General features: G+C 37.5%; 1 protein-coding gene across 2 annotated transcripts in view; it reads left to right on the top strand.

The window, feature by feature from the left end:
• The first annotated feature begins 6,222 nt into the window (after positions 1-6,222).
• The window catches only part of LOC6031793, a 41,824-nt gene continuing 26,763 nt past the window's right edge, over positions 6,223-21,283 (top strand). Inside the window, exon 1 of one of the 2 annotated variants that reach the window (XM_038253699.1) lies at positions 6,223-6,865. The gene's annotated coding sequence lies outside the window, so the exon portion shown is untranslated. Of the gene's footprint in view, positions 6,866-13,729; positions 14,065-21,283 lie in introns of those variants that run through there. The other variant, XM_038253697.1, reaches the window with a different exon arrangement.

Genomic DNA, 21,283 nt, shown 5'->3' on the forward strand with positions numbered 1-21,283 from the left:
TTATCATATAGTTACGGCAGTATACAAAACCATAACGAAACTGATCGTCAAATGATGACGTTTTTATTGAAGTAAATCTAATGATTCTAACTATTTTTGAACTATTTGGGGTACAATAACCTTACACTAAACAGTTCGGATTGTTTAGACAACGTGACTCAACGAAAAAATGTACAAGTCCAAAAAGTTCAAACAATTTATCAACTTTATTGAGAACAATATAGCAAAATTCCACAGATTTTAGATTTTTATAGTCAGAACCTGTAAGATCTAAAAACCTACTATAAATGCTATAGTAGAACACAATTGATGGCGGCCACATTTTTTTCGATAAGTTTGTATAATCCAAATAATTTGTCAACTTACATGAAGTAAAATTACTATACACCATACTATTTTGAATTAAAAATTTCTATAAGTCCAAATAGTTCAAACAATATTTCAACAGTATGGAGTACAATTACAGTTTGTTATATAATCCAACTATATGTTAAACGATTGGTACAAAAATTTCAACTTTTATCAAGTAAATTGATCACAGTCGATTCCTCTGGATGATAGAGAACCTTCAACACCCCACTTCTCCTCAGATTATCAGAAAACTCCCCAAAAGAAGAAAAATGTTACGAGGGCTCATGAAATTGACTTTCACTATTCCAGAAAAAGTAGGCATGCTGTTCTTACCATACACCAAAAATATGTGTACTACATGGTGGACTATTATTGTTCACTATAAAATGAGTCAATTGTTTGGACTACTTGGACTTATCGAAAAATACTTGCCCCCGAGCTTGCTCCCTTCTAACACAACATGTCACCAAAACCACTGAAAAACCACCAACAGATATAGATCAATCGGATAAGGCGGCAGCAGTTCGGCAGCAACGTAAATAACATCACATATAATGGCGGTAAACATTCACCAACTATCGATAGAACTTAAAAATCAAATTTGATTATATCCGAAGTAGTTATCACAACAATTGTAGGGTTCATTTTTGCGGTCTTTTTAAAGTGTCGGCAAAGTAGTTTCGGTAAAGTAGTTTTTCAGAAACTATATAGGAATAGTCAATTTTTGGGCAATGACTATTTGACGTAAAATCCAAGTTTATAAAAATATTTACATATGTATGAAAACCTCATATAGTTTTCTGCCTAACAACTAATTTCTCATATAGTAAAATCGACCAAAACTATTTTGGGAATGGAATTAATGGTTTGATATATCGTACATATATAGTTGGGTTACAATTTAATGAATAGTAGAGACCATTTGATAAATAGTTGTGTAACTATTTGTCATAAAGTAGTTATATAGTTCATGACTATGCGGGAAGCTGGGGTTTCTTGCAAAAACCACCCTTTTTACAATCTTCCGGACTTTAGTCAAAATTGTTTTTTAAGCATAACTTTTGAAGTACTTTACCAAACTTCATAATTTTCAATAGGGACTTATGGGACCCCAAGACGAATCGAATGAAACCAAAACGGTCCAAATGGGTTAAGCCAGTGTTGAGATAATCGAGTGCATATTTTTTGGTGCACAGACCCACATCCCTACACACACACACACACACACACACACACACACACACACAGACATTTGCTCAGAATTCGATTCTGAGTCGATAGGTATACATGAAGGTGGGTCTAGGAGGTCTAATTGAGAAGTTCAGTTTTCGAGTGATTTTATAGCCTTTCCTCAGTAGCTGAGGAAGGCAAAAACGCTCCCATAGACGTTTCTCTGCTTACTTTTGAGCGTTGCAACCCCGAGGGAGCAACAAGGTGAACGGAAGCTGTACAGCGAGTCGGAGCTGTGGACCATTTACAGAGTTCGCTTGAGGCAGTGCAATCAGGGATCTGACACGCATGCAGTTTTCTGAAGTCCCCACCAGAGGAGCTGTCAATATTGTTTACGTATGATTTTTGAAAAGGTCGTATGAAATAAATACATAATTTTTTCCTCAAATTATGTTTTTGTTGATTTCTACCTCAGTTTTTACTTTTTACAAGCATTACGTTATTTTTTACATTTAACATTTATTAGATCAATAAAACAAAGTTCTACTTGGCCATTTAAGAAAAACAACACAACACACTAAACTGAACTAAAAATTGTATATCTTCAGTTTCCTTGAAACAAAATAAAATTTATTTGATATTTAATTTCCGTTGTATTAAAATGAATTACGCTTGGTTCGATCTTGGTTCGATTTTGACTTCACTCGCTTTGTATGTGGATGACAGTCGTGTCGTAACCGTGAGTGCAATACACCCGATATGAGAAAAAAAAAATACTTTTGAGCGTGTAGTGTCAGTACTAAACAACATTATGTACTAAAGTTGCTTTTCCATGTTGTTCCTCCCATTTGCTTGTCATCGAACTTGTCAAAAACTCTAGAACTGTCAATCCGGGTTGTGTATTTCGTTTCGTGTGCTGCCGAATCTTAAATCTTGAAAAAGGTTGAAATATTCGTAAAAAAAGATATACTATTACAAAACAAGTTGCATTGTTTTCCTGAAATCTTCCTGAACGTTGAGTCGAGTTTATCTGTTGCAATTGCTTCTGTCGCGGTGTTTTGATACACATTTTTTTCGACCTAAGCATGTTTTTCTTCAAACATGCTCAACGGCTTTACCTTGGTTGGGTGGTGACGCGCGGTCAATTATGTGGCATTGTGTGTGAAAAGAAGAGAATTTTATTTCGTGTTTCATCCTGATTGACTTGCTCAAGTCCTTCCTACATCATCGTTGATCGGGAGGCACGACGTCATGTGAATTGTTGCAATAAAATAAGTTTAAGTATTACTGTAAATGACTGTAAAAAAGTCCTTCCTATATCATCAATGTCGTCTGGGTAATCGTGATGAAAAATTACATTTATTCAGTATTTAAATACCTGTGCGCGAGTGTTTTGGTGTGCTAATTAGAAAGAACTTCCCATAGCATCGTTGCTCGGAAGGCTCGCCGACGGGTTTGTTATGAAAGTCCTCCCCATAGCATCGTAGCTCGGGAGGCATCGAAAAGCCAATACCTTATCCTACTAACCCAAAAAAAAAAATCACGTGATGCTTGAAGGAGATGCTGTGGATTCAACGGTCTCAAGCGGTATCAACAAGTATATAGCGAAAAACTATGTGCTTGATGAGTCTGCAACTTCAACTATCGGACTAACATTCCTCCCTTTTGTTGAACTGCAGGCTTCTTGGGAGGGCGCCGGTATTGACTAATAAAGTCGGGGTCTTCAGGGGTTAAACAGTGAACGGATGGTTGGCTCCCACTGATCATTTTTGATTCATTGTTTAACTTCAGCTGATCTGTCAATAACGGAGTAGCAGCTCATTGGCAGTCAACCATGCTCATGCTCATGCTCATGCTCAAACATGCTCAACGGCTTTACCTTATAAAAGTTTACCATAAGTAATTACAATTTTGATTGTAATCGTAATTTGTTTGCTACAATACTAGAGTAGTAATAGAGAGCCTGGAGTTCATTAGCGAACGGACATCTCAAACCAAAAGTACCAATCGAAGCACGAGAATTGTCAAACGGAGGTACCAATCGAGCAAAAAACAAAGGATTTTGCTCGATTGGTACAATAGAACCCGTGGTGTAGGGGCAAGCTTGGTTGTCTCTCACCCCGTCTGCCTGGGTTCGATTCCAGAATGTCCCGGTGGCATTTTTCGGGTAGAAATGTGTCTGATCACGCCTTCCGTCGGACGGGGAAGTAAATGTTGGCCCTCGATTTAACCTAGAGGTTAGGTCGTTAGTTCAGTTCAGGTGTAGGAGTCGTCTCTCTGGGTCTTGTCTCGGTGGAGTCGCTGGTCGACAGTTGGACTCACAATCCAAAGGTCGTCAGTTAGAATCCTGGGGTGGATGGATGCTTAGGTGTAAAAATAGGTTTGCAATTGCCTCAACAATCAAGCCTTTGGACACCTTGTTTTGAGTAAAATGCTCGCAATCCTACTCGCGCCATGCTGTTGAGTGATTATTTTTGCGCAATAGTAATATTTAATATAAGTGTTAATCCTTTAATCCTTACATAAATTGAGCTCAAACCACACTTGTTTGAAGAAAAGGGTATAGATTGAAAAAAAATGTCAGTACAGGAGAAAATACTTTATAAAGAATCAATAGAAAGAGAATGGTAATTGTAAGTTATGTCGTGATCGGGGACTTTCTTTTGTTATAAAAATACAGATATTTTGCAATTAACAAACAACACGTCTTATTCCACACAAATTAACCACAAAACTGATTTGACAATCTTCATAATCTCTTTCGCCGGCCGCGCGCATCTCGTTGTTTTCTCGGTCGTTGTTCTCTCTAGCAGCTCGCTAGCGCGCTCTCGCACTCAATCCGCAATCTGTCTGCTAACAGGGCAATATTCATGAAGGTGCGCACTTTTTGTTGGGCTCGTAAATCTTATTTATGAATTATATCAATCTTATAATAAATAATAATCAATTAATAATTTATTACATATTCAATCCTGCAACCCATAATACCTAAATGTTAAAGAATTAAAAGTAGAAGCTTGATGTAGTAGATGTAGTAATAGTTTATAAATAGAAATAACAAACGAGCTAAGATTATAGTAATGATAACTTATAGGGCAGATAAAGAATTAATAAAATAAAAGAATAAAGAATTGAATCACCAAAGAATAGGCAAATGATAAATAGACTTGATATTAGTAGTACATTTACACCCAAAACTGGCAGCGCTAGTACGAGAGAATGATGGTCTCGAGTCGAGAGAATAGTGGTACCATTCACGGACGCAGAGAACACAGCTCGAGATGGGCGATAGAACTATTCTCTCGAGGTTCATTTGCAAAAAAAGTTCATCCGTCAAACAAAAAACCAAAAGTGTCGAAAACGGGAATCGAACCAGAGACCTTTGACAAATCAATCCAATGGCTTAGCTGCCTCGGCCACCACAGCTTGGTGACCAAGGAGAAGTCAGAAGTCGATGTATGACACTTGTTGGAGATTTATTGATTCAACTAACGAATGAACTCATTTGTTATGATGGTGTGAGTTGGTACCATTATTCTATCGATTTTGGCACTGAGCCCTCAATAAATTTTGAGAGAACGATTATCTCGATTCTGAATTTTGGGTGTAAGGAAAGTATATTTTTAAGGAAAAAAACAAAGTTTATTACAGTAGTATCAATTGGTAAAAAATAGAAAAGCATTGTGAGATAAATGAATCAAAATTTAATAAAATCAAAATGAAATGATGGATTATAAATAGGAAAATCGGTGAAGAAGTGAGAAACAGTAAAGCAAAATAAAAACAGGAAATGGATGGTAACCAAAAATGAAAAGCAGAGAAACTCCATTCTGCGACGTTCAGGTACATCCACAACAGTTACGTTACGAATCAAAACAATACCGTCTACAATCACAAATTAACTCCCTTTCCCACATTGACGCGTCCCTTTCTTTTAGCCTTCTCGACTCTGACCCTCGCTGGTCAAAGGTTAATGAGACGTTTCTACAGGCCACCAGATACATTACACCTTGTCATCATGATAAACCTAGCCAACGTGGAGGTAAGAAAATAGGGCTTTTGCAAGGAACCAGAACCAAACTGTTTTGACCAAGGTGATGATGACCAAGCACTACGGATGTAGTTCGGCTTCTTCCGGGATGTTTCTCGCCTGGGCGTCAATCAAAGAGGTATCATCCACCCTTGGCCTGCAGTTTAATTTGAATTTCATTTCAAACGCAATAATCAGTTCATGCTTGAGAGCTATTGAGTAATCATCCACTCACTGGCAACTTCTTTTTACGTATAAAGAAGCACATTCACATTTTTCGGTTTAATAATTTGAAATCTGGAATTTTAAAATATGTTGCCCTTTAAATTGTAAGGTTATATCAAATAAACCACTTGAAAACCCCCCGTTTTCCCAATCGACGGATATCCTGGCGTGTTTGACGCGCGGTGTCTGATGGTGCCTCGTGTGCGGGGTCTGCATGAAAGGAGCAGCGGTGGGTGTTTTATCTAACATTTGCGCATAAGCGCAACATACCACACCAATACACACGCCCAATCAACACTACAACCCCCCCAGAACGAGCCTCGTTATCCTGCGACGGCATTCCAACAAGGGGGTGTTTTACGCCTCGTTTGTGTGTGTGCGTTTCTTGGAGGAAAATTTCTCTCTTTTTCTCTTGGATTTTAAAAGGAGAGGATTTTCCCATTTTCCTAATATGTTGGGAATCTGTATTGTAGAGTGAAATCGAGTCCTGGCAGTCCTGGTAGTGGTTCGAACTCTGATGGGTTGGTTGGTGGAGCACGGCGACGACGACGACGGCAGAAGGAATCGTTGTCCCAAAGTGTGATAAGAAGTGAGAAGAAGGGTAGAAAAAAAAACGAGGATAGATCAAACGGGACACGATTTTCCAACGCATCGGGAAAAGCTCCAACCATGGCCGGCCAGTAGATTCCTCTCGAGCGCGCGTGTGTTCCTCCGTCGTGGATTCCGTACTACAAAAAAACGTCGTGATCGTGCGTGCGTGCGTGCGTGCTTTTGCTGTGTGCAGCTGAGGCGTATTGCGTATAGCGTCTCGCGTGTGACCGTCTATCTCGTCCGTCCGTCCGTCCATCAGTCCTTCGAGATCTCGGGACTACTGCTGCTACTGCTGCTGCTGCCAAGGATTATCTGCCGATAGTATCACCCCACGAAAAGGTCCCCCCCCCCTGCGAAACTTCCCGGAAGCCTTGGAGGAAACGCGGATTCCGCGGGGGCAGAATCGCTGGAAAGACATCAATCGCCGTGTGAAGCAACCCCTCCGTGTTTCCGATTGAGGAAAATTGATGAAAACCTCAAGTGGTGGAAAAATTATAGGTCACTCACATTCTCATACACACACTCTCCTCGGCATACGGCTCCGGTGGGCTCCTTTTTGCTCGTCGTGGTGGATTTTCCTTGTGTCTCACACTCGCGCCGAGGGACGGGTTGCCAGGTTGAGGGAAAAAGCTGGTACCATTTTGAATGATTTTAATTTTATTTTGATCTTAATTAATCTTACTTATCTTGAATAACACAAACCAACAATATGCAAAAAAAAAGTTGATTAGGTGATTGATTTGGTACATGGGCAAATTAGGACATCCGTTACAACCATGTTTTTGTACAATATTTTGAATTATTTGAGTTGTTTCGACAAGAAGAGAATCAGAACACAAAAAAAAATACATCGATTTCCAAAGTTAAACCATTTATTAGGTTCTCTAAAACGTCTGTGTTCAGTCTGTAGTCCTGATTTGCCCCAGTTGACGAAACTGAGTCCAAACCTCAAATTGAGAGTGGACCTTTTATCGGGTTAACAAAAAATAAATAAAAAATAATAATACAAAAATGTAACCTCTTTAGTACTTTGGCCATTTTGCGATTGATTTCAACGTCAATTGATAAATATGAAGCTTTCTGTGGCAAAGTGAAAAATCAAATTTTGTTGTTGTTGAATAACGGCACCAGCAAAACTAAATTGCGCTAGGTTATTTTACATCTCCGACGACATGCTCCATGGGTTAACCACAGATTGGAAATAGATGTAATAGTTAAAGGAAAAATATATTTTCATTATTGCATTGAAAATAGATATTTAGTTTTTAGAATTTTTTGGCCCTCATTTCCTAACTTTGATAAAGTCCTAGTTGGCGAGACGAAATTGATCACGCTTTCCATCGGATGAACAAGTCAAAAAAAAAAAAATGTTAATATAGTTTTTTGGCACTTTTTTTTCGGGAAGTTTAATATACTTTATGAATCTGCAACAACCCAGAAGAGTCATTATTTCATTTAACATTTTAAAATTTAATGTTTGTGTAACTTTGCAGAGTTATTTTTTGGAGTGTATCAATGTTCCACAAAGAATAGATAATAACCTACAAAAATGCTGATGTTAAAACATACCGTAAACTGGGGTCAATCGGGACACATGGGGCGAATTGGGACAACAGTTTTAACCATGTTGGAGCAAAATATTTTGATTTTTCTGGTTGGTTTCGGTTAGAACAGACTCAGGTCAACAAAATGTGTACATCCATTTCCAAATTTAATAGCTTTAAGTGCTCTAAAAACTGCTGTCCCTATTCAGACCGTAGTCCCGATTCACCCCAGATTACGGTAATATAAAGGGGTTTGCTTGTAACCTTAACGAATTAGCGCGATTTTACGAAAAAATGTTTTGTATTATTGTATTATTGTATTCAATAAAAATCACGTTTTTTGCCTTCCTCACGTTACTGAGGAAAGGCTATAAAATCACTAGAAAAATGAACTTCTCGATTAAACCTCCTGGACCCACCCTCATGTATACCTATACTCAGAATCAAATTCTGAGCAAATGTCTGTGTGTGTGGTGGGATGTTGATCAAAAAATTGTCACTCGATTATCTCGACATAGGCTAAACCGATTTTTTCCGTTTTGGCGTCATTCAATCCGTCTTGGGGTCCCATAAGTCGCTATTAAAAATTATGCAGTTTAGTTAAGTTATGCTAAAAAACGATTTTAACAAAAGTCCGGAAGATTGTAAAAAGGGTGGTTTTTGTAAGAAAACCCGTCATGCTATACATTTTCAGAAAGGTATTTAAAAGACCTTTCCAACGGGTCCATTGAAGATTTGACAACCCTATTAAAAGTTATAAGCACTTAAGTGTTATTTACGCACTTTTTGGAGGCCGGAGCTCAGATCAATCATGAATTGAATTGAAGGTCTGACTACCCTATCATAAGTTGTAAGCACATAAGTGCCCTGCAATATGAAGATCTGTATGAATAATGAGTCAAATTGATAAAACACTGAAAAACACCGCCATTTTGTGTCTATTTTGGATAGCACTCTTTAAATGTAAGGAAGGCGCCAACCACCTAAGGGTGGATTAAATAAGTTTTTTTTCTTCTAAATTTTGAGGACGCCTTCAAATCGGGTATCCAATTTATAAAAAAGTCTCTTCGACTCAAATTTTTCAAATCATCACCATTTTACAGATTATTGAAAAACACGTATTTTTCGAATTTAGGGGTCGTACTGCCCCTCCGTCAGGAGATATCAAAAACGGAATCCGGCAAGAATTTGGATTTATTATCAGGGTTAAAAATTACCCCTTAAGAACAAGTTTCATGCAAAACGAAGAGGAGTCGCGGCAACTGTTGTGTGAGTTGGCGGATAAACTCTTTTATTGATTTAAAATTATTCATGTTGAAAATTGATTCTCGAGCATACTTTTGGAATAATGTAAAAAATCAAACTGTAACAAAGAAATATTTTTCAATTCAATTCAATTTATTTTATAAGTAAATAATCAATTTACAATTCCGTATTTTTTATAACCTAATAGTGTTTTGGAATTCCTTTCAATTATGATTTGTACTATAATTCATTTTGATGTAACTGGATATTCTAACAATGGATTTGGCAAGAGAAGGAAGATTTAAAAAGAAATCCTTTTAGATTTGCCAAGGAAAAGGATAGAAATAAAAAAGCTTTAAACTACAGTATGTTTTGTCTATTGACGTGGAAAACTTTCGCTGCACAGGACAGCTTATCCGTTGTAAATGTACTTCATCATGAGAGCTTGGCATTGTTCTGCCTTGTTTCGGCAGGCACGAAAGCGCGTGAGCATCTCTCCAGCAAGGGCGAAAAACACAGGAAGCGAGAAGAGATCATCACCGGTAACATCAGCTTGACCCGGGGGAGAACCGACCCAATGAATATTTTTAAAGTGCTTTAAAAACTGATATTTTGTGGTGACTTCATACAAATTTGCACATTACGATGCTTTTATACTCTCTTATACTAACTTTATAAGAATCTAGCATGCTTAGCACAATAGAGCACAGAGTAATCGATTCACTAAAAAATAGTTCTTCTGAAAATGTTTATGAAACTATTTTGATCTGTTCTAAGGGAAAAAATAATTATTCGATAAAAATCCGTTTTCGATTCGATCCTTTTTCATCGAGAATTCCTGACATTTTGAGTGAATAATTTACTTTCTTCGAAAGCTTTTCAAAATTTGTTGAAAACTGTTCTTGAGGCTTGTGTACCGTATTCAGGGCTATTCCATACCATCGTGTTTAATCCGTATTTTTTATGATTTATTGTCAAAAAAACCTTCCATCGGATGAGGAAGTAAAATGTTGGTCCTGGCCTTGGTTGTTAGTCCGTTAAGTCATTCCAGGTGTAGGAGTTGTCTCCATGCCATAAGTACAAACAACACACCAAACCAAGCCTACTCCGGTGGAATCGCTGGCGGCGGTTGGACTCGCAATCCAAAGGTCGTCAGTTCAAACACTGGGGTGGAAGGTTCCTTGGAGTAGAAAGAGGTTTGGGTGCTCTCCCCATTCAAGCCTTCGGACTCCTAGGTTCGAGCAGAAACTTGCATTAGAGACCACAAAAGACCCGGGGGTCGTTAATGTGGATGGTTTGTTGTTTTTTGTTGCCAAAAATAACTGTACCGAAAAGTACTTTTCAGCATCCTATTTAGCCACTGTATAACAGTGTTTGACTCAGGGAAATTTATGGGTGGCCTTTTTTTAGATTTGAAAAAAGCATTCGATACTTTAAATCATGAAATTTTGTTGAGGAAACTTGAATGTTATGGAATAAGAGGTGTTGCAAATACAGTAATTAAAAGTTATTTAACCAACAGAAAACAACTTGTCCAAATTGAAGATAAGCGTAGTAGTCTAGCTCCCATCAATGTTGGTGTCCCACAAGGCAGTAATATTGGACCTTTGCTATTTATCTTATTCATCAATGATTTACCCAGACTCAACTTGAATGGTAAAGCTAGACTTTTCGCAGACGATACTGCTCTTTTCTACCCCAACAAAGACATTCACAGTATTATCACTTTAATGGAGAAAGATTTACAAACTTTAAATCAATATTTTAATGCAAATTTGTTGTCCTTAAATCCCTCGAAAACTAAATATATGATTTTCAGGTCCATCAGGAGACTTGAGCCAGAGCATGATGATCCTAGACTTGGACCCACTGTTATAGAAAAAGTAAATTGTTTTAAGTATCTGGGCATACAATTGGATCCCATTTTGTCCTGGATCAATCACATTAAAGTGGTAGAAAAACGTGTTTCGTCCTACTTAGGCATTCTGTGGAGGGTGAGATTGTTCGTTCCGAGGAAAATTCTCTTAAAATATTATTTCGCCTATATCCATTCACAATTAAATTATCTAATTTCGGTGTGGGGACGTACTGCAAGCTCTCACCTAGTAAAATTACAAACACTGCAAAACCGTTGTTTAAAAATAATTTTCAACAAACCTTTGTTATATTCAACTTTAACTTTGTATTCGGATGCATGTCACTCAGTTTTACCATTAACCAATCTCTGTGACATCCAAACTACGCTGTTTGTTCATGATGTTATTAAAAACCCAAAATTCCATCATACAATTCAGTTAATAACTACAAATAGCTCCCGCAGCACTCGTCAGAGGAACAACCTTCAACGCATTAGAGCACATACAACACGAGGTCAAAATAGATTAAGTTTCATAGGACCTACACTTTATAATCTGCTGCCAGATAATCTAAAGTTATTATAAAACCGCTCCATCTTTAATGCTAGAATCAAACAACATTATAAACAAAAATTAAACGAAACTTTCAACTAATCGTCATTTAATTTTATTAACCCGTCAATAGCGTTAACAAATCATTACATTGTTGTGGTTCCCTTAAAAGGAAGTAGCTTCCACTTGGATACCATCCTAAAAGTTAATAGTAGGGGAACAGCATCTAATTCCAGCGTGCCTCTAATGTTGGCAGGTCAGAACTTTGACATTCAATTAAAGCTAATTAAAAGAGTTTTCAACTGAACTCGTGTGATAAATAGCTCAATAAGAAGTGAGCAAGCAAGTTTCTATCAAAAGTTTCGCAAAATTAGTTGTTTAAATAGTGAAAATCAGCAAATTGGATGGAGTTAGGAGCGAGTGCTTAACCTGCCAAACATACGAGAATTTCCCCTAGTTAAACTACCGCACATCCTAGTAAAGTCAGCTCATTTTTTTTATTACATTGCTTTATTATCATTTTGAATTCGAGCTGAAATTAGTTTGCGTCCATAACCAGGGGGCTCTGGAATAATGAGCTTTTTGGTGTGGGGGATTGTGGTGGGCCATAAAAAAAGAAAAAAAAAAACAAAGTGAGATTTTTTTTTGTTTTTCGGAAGTTTTGGTAAATGATTTTACTTCAAAAAATTAATATGGAATATATAGTATTTTGATCTTGTTCTCGAGATGTGAAATTTAATTCAATACAATTAATTTTGTGAACTAATTTCACGTTGCTTTTAACCTAATAGTAGTTTATGCAACAAGTTGCAAAAAGAGAATTTTTTCAGCACGAGTCGTACATTTATCCAACGAGGTTCACCGAGTAGGATAAATACGAAGAGTGCTGAAAAAATCAAGTTTTGCAACGATTTCCATACAACATTTTTTGCAATTCCAAAAAACACACACTGAGTGCAATTTTATGTCAATTTTCTTTTTTTTTTGTCAATAAATCGTTTAAATAAAAAAAATGTTGAAAAATGTTACTTTTCAAAACAAGTGCTGAAAAGTTCAACTTTTCAGCACCCATTTGAGTTTATTTTTAAAAGTGTTGCTATTCGATTCTGTTATTTTTGGTACAGAAAAGTAGGCTATTTCGTCGTTCAAGAATGACAGGAAAAGTAAGTAGTTTCACGACGGAATTGCAAAAAAAAATATTTCGTACTTTTTCTAGCTTCAAAACAACTTTAAATTTAATGTTCAAATTTTATGTTTCAATTCAATTCATTCTAATGACCAAAATAACAATTTTACGGCTGGTTAACAGAGATTTAGATTCCTAATTTTTTTGTATTTTCATTTAAAGCTTGAGGTTATAGGGTTTTTTGTAAAGTAATTCATCAAACACAAGCCTAACCCGACAAACTTCGTCTTGACGTATAGCTTGTTCGTTTATTCAGCCTCCTGTGATCAATATTTGATTTTACGTAACTTTTCCCATACAATCTGCAGATTTTCCGGAATCGATTCCAGAGTGACCAAAGTTGTAACTTTTTGGCGTAAGACTTATACAAACCCAACGCAACAAAGAGCCCTTCGATCCGACGTTCCGTGTTGAATTGATTCGCGTTCGAACAAAACCGTTGAAATGTTTTGTATATATGCATTTGAAAGTATGTAGATTAGAAAAAATGGCAGGAAAAAACTAATGAGATCAATTTATGTTCATTTAATGATATTAAAAAAATACTTTGAAACGTTGCAGATTTACAATAATTTCCTAGCAAAATTGAAAAACATTGTGAACTCATTTTTGAATGAAGTTTTGGTATCTTGGGATCTTCTATTTTCTGTGAACAAATTTTCGATTTTCGAATGATTACGTATCCTTTTTTGTACGGATAGTTGTCTGACAGTAGAAAGTCATAGGAAAGTCCTCGCAGAATTCTAGTAAGAGAGTTTTCTATCTTTAAACATTATATTTCTTTGAAATAGTCAAAAATACTTTATGAAAGCTGAAATTCATGATCAAATTTCTGACAAGCTGAGAATAGAATGGTGTTATTTCCCCTTTATTTTAATTGAAAAACTTGTTTAATTTCAAGTTATTCTCAAAATATTTTAAAATTTCCAAACTCTACACTCTGGCATCCCTGCGGCTTCCACTAAACCATAGCTACGATAGCTTCTGCTGATTCTGCCATCAGCACCATCGGGAGGACTCGCAGGAGCAACGGGCTGGCAGCGGCCAGGATATTACACTCTTGGACCCCATCAAAGAACTGTGTGTGTTTTAGCCTCTTGTTGGGGTTCGGGTATCGATTATTCGGGCCTGCTGCTGCTGCTGCTGCCTCTTAATTGTGGCATGTAGCCCCTTGTGCTTCGTGTGTGAAAGTGCGTGCGTGCGTGCGTGAGTGTTTACGGCCTGTGCAGGCGATATGTGACCAGTTTTGGAGTTGTGGCCACCGTGTTTCGATCCGGGGCGGGATCTGAACGTGCACCGGTTCGAGGAGTCCAGGTCAGGGAAAAATTGAAGTGTTTGTGTGTGTGTGTGTGTGCATTTGTGGGGTGGGGGAGGGAGGGGGAAAACTCGTGGTGGTGGAATAGTGTCTCGTCTCGTGATTTTTTTTATTTCACTTCTTCTGTGAGTGGCAGTGCTACAGGCCAGGACTAGGACATGCCACAATAAGCTCCCAACGCTTGCCATCAGCATCAGCAGGCAGCATAAGGAGCATAGTCAGAAGAATCCAGCATTGCCAGTGGGGACCCGTTTTTGTTATGTAAAACCCTCCCTTCAACTCCGCGCAAGGACCTCATCGCTATCACCATCATCATCATAACTTCGTTTTTCCCTCTCCCAGTTTTTCTTTTTTTTTCGTTTTCCAGTTGTGGTGTTTTTCTCCGCGTGCTTCCGCGAGTATCCTTATCCACGGCGCGCGCGAGAAAACGGTCGCGTGGAAAAAGGAAGGAAAAATTTCGAGGAAAACTGGTGGAAATGAGTAGAGGGGGAGTGGGGGCACCGATAGGATTCTAATTGACATTGGCCAGGACGCGCCGAGGCTGCTCCTGCTGCTGCGATTATTGTTCAACTTTGAATGGATGGACACGGCGGACAAGGACGAAGTGGGGGCAGAGTTCGAATCATATTAACATCATCGCAGGCACAGTGTGTGAAGCATATAGTAGTAAACGAGCGCAGCATCGTTCGCATCTCCCGTGGAGGTCCTTTCTGGTTCGTGCATCCTTGTGTGTTTTTTGCTTTGCTTTGCTCCATTGAAAAGTATGGGAACCATGTGTTAGCGTCACCGTCAGTGGGATGTTTGGGGTGGTACGTGACCAGATGGATATGTGGTACTTTGAATAAGTGTAAAAATAAGTGATTTGGTGACCGTTATGCACCAACTTAAAAATGCTAGAATATTTTAAAGTCAACATTTTTTAACTTCATTGAACATACTAAAACACAATATATATAATAAATAATAATATAATAATAATAAAATCAAATTATTCGCTCTACAGCAATGCCTTGGCGTTCTCGACTGCGAGATTCCTACTCGAAACTAGGTGTTCGGAGGCTTGATTGTTGAGGCAATTGTAACCTCTTTACCTAACCTACACTTTAGCTTCCACCCACCTCGGGATTCCAAGTCCAACTGTCTACCAGCGACTCCACCGATACAGGACCCAGGGAGACGACTCCTACGCCTGGATTGAGCTAACGACCTAACCCTCTAGGTTAGATCGGGGCCAACATTAACTTCCCTGTCCGACGGAAGGCGTGATCAGACAAATCTCGTCTCGAAAAATGCCACCGGGACCTTCGGGGATAGTAAACCTTATCAAACAAAATATTTTGAGGAGCCTTCATCTGGGGCGGATCGGGACACATGGGGTGAATTTAGACAGCAGTTTTAGCGATGTTGCAGCCAAATAGTTTGATGTTTTTGAGTGGTTTCGGTTAGCCCAGATTCAGAGTAACTTTTACGTGTCTGTCTCTACTCAGACTGTAGTCCGAATTCGCCCCAGTTGACGGTGCTCTTTGTTTGCCGTTGAAATAAGTTAACGTTAATTTTATCTCAATATTTTTGCCTTTCTTACTAAAGAAAGGTTTAAGGTTTGCTTTTGGAAAAACGCTAAAAATTTGTGTCTTCCATCATTGGAAAACTGCTCGTTAAACCCACAATTTTTATGTTTCAATTTTGTAGTCGTGTGGTCGGAGACGAACATTCTATTTATCGATTTACAATTTTCGACCATTAAATGTGGTCAAAGCCATTTTTAGAGGTATTTTTTGGACTATTTTACAGATAACACTATCAAAATGAATGAATTCAGTTTCAAACAAAATGCCATTCGAAAACATGCGCCATAAATTGCTTGGGCCCAAAATTTGAAGCTTTTCCAAAATTTAATTTCAGAGATATAGCCATATTAGTATTTTACGTCTTATTTCTACCCTATTTTTTCCTATTAAATTTTTGGTTTTATACAGAATCATATACAGTCGACTCTCTCACTGTCGATTTTCTCGCTATCAATATTGCTCCAGTTGTCAATAAATTTTTCAGTTCCTTCGAGAAACACGCTTTGATTTTTTGTTCTATAATTTGATACCTCCCGTTCGGATAAGTGCAGTGCTTCTGCGGACGCGCAGTCCTGTTTTTTCGCGATAATTTTCATCGTAAATGATCGTAAAAATGTATTCCAACTGGCATCGATCGATTTTATGAAGAGTAAAGCGTCATTTATTTACTATTTTTGAAATTTGCTCGCGTTATCTAAATTGAAAATAGTAAAAATATACTGATAAGTCTAGCCCATAGCACTACTGCTCGGCTGGCACGCGTTCGATGAAAAAAACTTTTTAAATGATCAATTAGCTATCTTTCCGCAGCCGGCTGCATAAGATTTAAAATTTTCAACCGATAAACAAAATGCTCATGGTCACATCACTGCCACTCGTGAATCCTCATACCCATCTACTAACCCCCTCAAAACTCATGTGATACTTTGTCGGAGATGCAGTCGATTGGGCGGTCTCTATCACTCAAGTATCGGACTAACATTCCCATCTACTTCCCCGTGACCCTACCACTGGTCGTGGCCGGCGCCGGTATTGATCAGCATGATAGGGGCCTTTGAGAAGTTGCGAAGCGAGGAAAGATAGCTCCCACTTATCTTCCACGGCTCGTGGATGTAACTTCTAGAGGTCCTGGTCAATAACGGAGTAGCAACTGCGGGTGGGCACCTGTGCTTATGCTTATGCTTATAATTTGATACCTCCCGTTCTCGGCGGTCCCTTCAATATCGACAACGAGTGATTCCACTGTACTGACCATCAAATTCGAAGTCCCGACTCGTTCTCGCTAGAAAGATTGACAAGTCGAAGCATAAACGCCAGCACATTTACGCTTGCGCGTTTTACGCGGCGCGTGAAAGTGTTCTTTCTGGCTTCTCATAATAGATCGACAAAGTGCAATATCGATACATATTTTTTTTAAGTTGATCATAGACTTACATAAAAGACTGAGTACCCTTTATTTTTTTCTAATAATGTCAATCCAATATGTTTTTCTGAATTGAATATTATCTTGCGACCATAATGTGCCTCTGAAATTAAAAAAAATGGCATTCGAGGTTTAGTCTAAAAAGATTCGAAGCTTTAGGTCAAATTCTCACTGGGTGGTATCATTATTTTTCTGGAAAATTAATTGCACCAATTTATTTGTCGGAGTTTCATCATTTTGTAAGAAAGGCTCTATTTCACCTCTGGTGATATAAAATCGTTTTTTTTCAATTGTTTGCTCTACATCATTGCATTGGCGTGGGTGGCTAAGTGGTTCATTCCCTACGTCAAAAGAAGTCATTTTGCATCATTGGAAGTATGTATTAAGGTGGTATTAGACTATGACTAACAAACAAACAAACGCACTTTTTCGCGTTTGACTGTTGTCAACCTCGCAAACAAGAAAAAAATTTGCAGAAACGTCAGCCTGTATACATTTGGCTTTGTTTGCGAGTTTGCCGCAAACAAGTTTACGAGTTTGGTAAACTGTCAAACAGAAGAAAGTGCGAGTTTGTTTGTTTGTTTGCCATAGTCTAATAGCTTCTTTATATCTTTCATACATGCCTACATACAATTTTGGGGGTGGTGGGTATTTAAATTTATAAAATTTTGTACATTGTGAAAGCAGTTTTTTTTTCTATTTCACATTTTACTAGTAATATATGATATGATTTTTTTTTAAAAAAGTTCATCAGAAAATCTCTTTTCAAAATACAGATTACACCAGGGCCGTATCTAAGGGGGGTGTTATGGGTGTTCAACACCCCCGATGGAAAAAAATGGCTTACACCCCTAACGCCCCGATCAAGACACGGCCCGAAGGGCCGCCATTTTTTATGACTATCAAAGTTTGAAAACCAGGGAAAAACTTCACTCTCACTAGATACTTCATCAAGTGAAAACTCAACTTTCAGTATATACGCCCTCATAAAAACATTTGACGCTAAGAAAAAACTCCACTTTCACAAAACACGCCCTTCTAAAAATATTTAAAATAACTATGTTCGTTGACGCCAAGAGAAAAACTAAACTCTTACTAAATACGCCCTCATGAAAATATTTGCAAAAAACCCCAACATTAACTAAATACGCCCTCAAGAAAATTAAAAAAAAAAACTTTGATCGTTGACGCCTTGAGAAAAACTAAAGTCTCGCTTAATACGCCTTAATAAAAATTATTTAAAAAATCTTTTATCATTGACGCCTTGAAAAAAAAATTCAACTTGCTCTAAATACGCCCTCAAGAATACATTTTGAAAAAACTTGTATCGTTGATGCCTTCAAACAAAACTATACTCTTAATTATTTTATAAAGGCGTATTTACCTACATAAAAAAATAAAAAAAATCTTTCACTAAATACGCCCTCAAGAAATTATTTAAATTAAAACTTTGATCGTTGACGCCTTGCAAAAAATCTCCACTAAATACGCCCTCAAGAAAATATGTAAAACAAACTTTGATCGCTGAAGCCTTGAAAAAAATTCAACTGTCACTAAATACGCCCTCAAGAAAATATAAAATAAAGCTTTGATCGCTGACGCCTTGAAAAAAACTAAACTCTCGCTTAATACGCCTTCATCAAAATAATTTAAAAAAACTTTGATCGTTGACGCCTTGCAATTTTTTTTTTCACTAAATACGCCCCCAAGAAATTATTTCAAAAAAACTTTGATTGTTGACGCCTTGAAAAAAAAAAACTTTCACTAAAAAGGCCCTCAAGAAAATATTTAAAAAAAAATAACTTTGATCGTTGACGGCTTGAAAAAAAATCAACTGTCACTAAATACGCCCTCTTTGACTTTGATTGTTGACGCCTTGAAAAAAAAAACTTTCACTTAATAGGCCCTCAAGAAAATATTAAAAAAAAACTTTGATCGTTGACGGTTTGAAAAAAATTCAACTGTCACTAAATACGCCCCCAAGAAAATATATAACAAAAGCTTTGATCGTTGACGCCTTGAAAAAAACTAAACTCTGGCTTAGTACGCCTTCATTAAAATAATTTAAAAAAAACTTTGATCGTTGTCACCTTGCAAAAAAAAACTTTCACTAAATACGCCAACAAGAAAATATAAAAAAGCTTTGATCGCTGACGCCTTGAAAAAAACTACTCTCGCTTAATACGCCTTCATAAAAATAATAAAAAAAAACTTTGATCGTTGACGCCTTAAAAAAAAAACTTTCACTAAATACGCCCTCAAGAAAATATTTAAAACAAACTTTGATCGTTGACGCCTTGAAAAAATTCAACTGTCACTAAATACGCCCTCAAGAAAATATATAAAAAAAAGCTTTGATCGCTGACGCCTTGAAAAAAAAAAAACTAAACTCTCGCTTAATACGCCTTCATAAAAAATATTTTAAAAAAACTTTGATCGTTGACGCCTTGAATTTTTTTTCACTATATTCGCCCCAAGAAACTATTTCAAAAAAACTCTGATCGTTGACAGCTTGAAAAAAATTCAACTGTCACTAAATACCCCCTCAAGAAAATATAAAAAATCCCATTTAATATCACCAGAGGTGAAATAGAGCCTTTCTTGCAAAATGATGAATTTCCGAAAAATATATTGGTGCAATTAAGTTTTCAGAAACCACCACCCAGTGAGAATTTGACCTAAAGCTTCGAATCTTTTTAGACTAAACCTCGAATGCATTTTTTGTTTCAGAGGTACATTATGGGTCCTAATTATATTTAATTAAGAAAAACTTATTTGACTGACATTATTAGAAAAAAATAACATTATGACATTATTAGAAAAAAATAAAGGGTACTCAGTCTTTAATGTTAGTCTATGATTAACTTAAAAAATATGTATCGTTATTGCACTTTGTCGATCTATTATGAGAAGCCAGAAAGAACAACTTTACGCGCAGCGTAAAACGCGCAGCGTAAAACGCGCAAGCGTAAATGTGCTGGCGTTTATGCTTCGATTTGACGACTTGTCGATCTTTTGAGCGAGAACGAGCCGGGACTTCAAACTTTATGTTCAGTTTATGATTCCGTATAAAACCAAAAATGTAATAGGAAAAAATAGGGTAAACATTAGACGTAAAACACTAATATGGCTATATCTCTGGAAATACATTTTGGAAAAGCTTCAAATTTTAGGCCCAAGCAGTTTATGGCGCATGTTTTCGAATGGATTTTTATTTGAAACTGAATTCTTTTAATTTGATAGTGTTATCTGTAAAATAGTCCAAAAAATACCTCTTAAAATTGCTTTGACCACATTTACTGGTCGAAAATTGTAAATCGAAAAATAAAATGTTCGTCTCCGACCCCACGGCTACAAATCTGAAATATAAAAATTGTGGGTTTTACGAGCGGTTTTCCAATGATGGAAGACACAAATTTTTAAGAGCGGATACAGACATCGCTCAAGTATTTCAGAAAAAGAGCTCTAAAAAATCAGACTTTGAGTTCCGGGTTTCGGGCCAAAATTCAAAAAGAACGCATCTAAACCTTCAAACTAGACATAGCATTTTTTTTGGGACGAGGGATCGCCGTGCACGATTTTTTTAAGATTTCTGAGAAAAGCGTTTTTCCAAAAGCAAACCTTAAACCTTTCTTTTGTAAGAAAGGCAAAAAGCTTTGATCGCCATTGTTGGAATTCGAGCGAGAAGAAGGAAAGCATTTCTCGCTCGCGAACGAGGGAGAGAACTTGTAGGTTCTTTTCTCTTCTCGCTCGCGCTCGCATTTTCGTTCACGTTCTCGCTCTCGCCGCGAGCGCTCGCGAGCGCCTCGTGCTAGCCGTTCGTCCCAAGCTAGCAATTTGTTTATCAGGCTTATGAATACGAACCAGGCGATGGTATAGAGGTGTAACTTCAATCGCTGTGTTGTTTTTTGTTCGTTTCTAACACGTTCAACTTCTCGCGAACGGGCAATTCTGGCTCGCGAGAAAGCCCGTTCGCGAGCGGAGGAGAGCACGGGCAATCGGTGAGTTTCTCTCGGCAGCTCGAGACTCGCGGCGAGAACTCGAGAGAGAGAAAATTTTCTCGCGAGAGCGCAATAATACCAACACTGTTGATCGCTGACCCCTTGAAAAAAACTAAACTCTCGCTTAATACGACTTCATAAGAATTATTTAAAAAATAAAAACCTTGATCGTTGACACCTTGAAAAAAACTGAAGTTTAGCTTAATAAGGCCTCATTATAATCTCG

This window comes from Culex quinquefasciatus, chromosome 2 (genome assembly GCF_015732765.1).
Source record: "Culex quinquefasciatus strain JHB chromosome 2, VPISU_Cqui_1.0_pri_paternal, whole genome shotgun sequence".
NCBI lineage: Eukaryota > Metazoa > Arthropoda > Insecta > Diptera > Culicidae > Culex > Culex quinquefasciatus.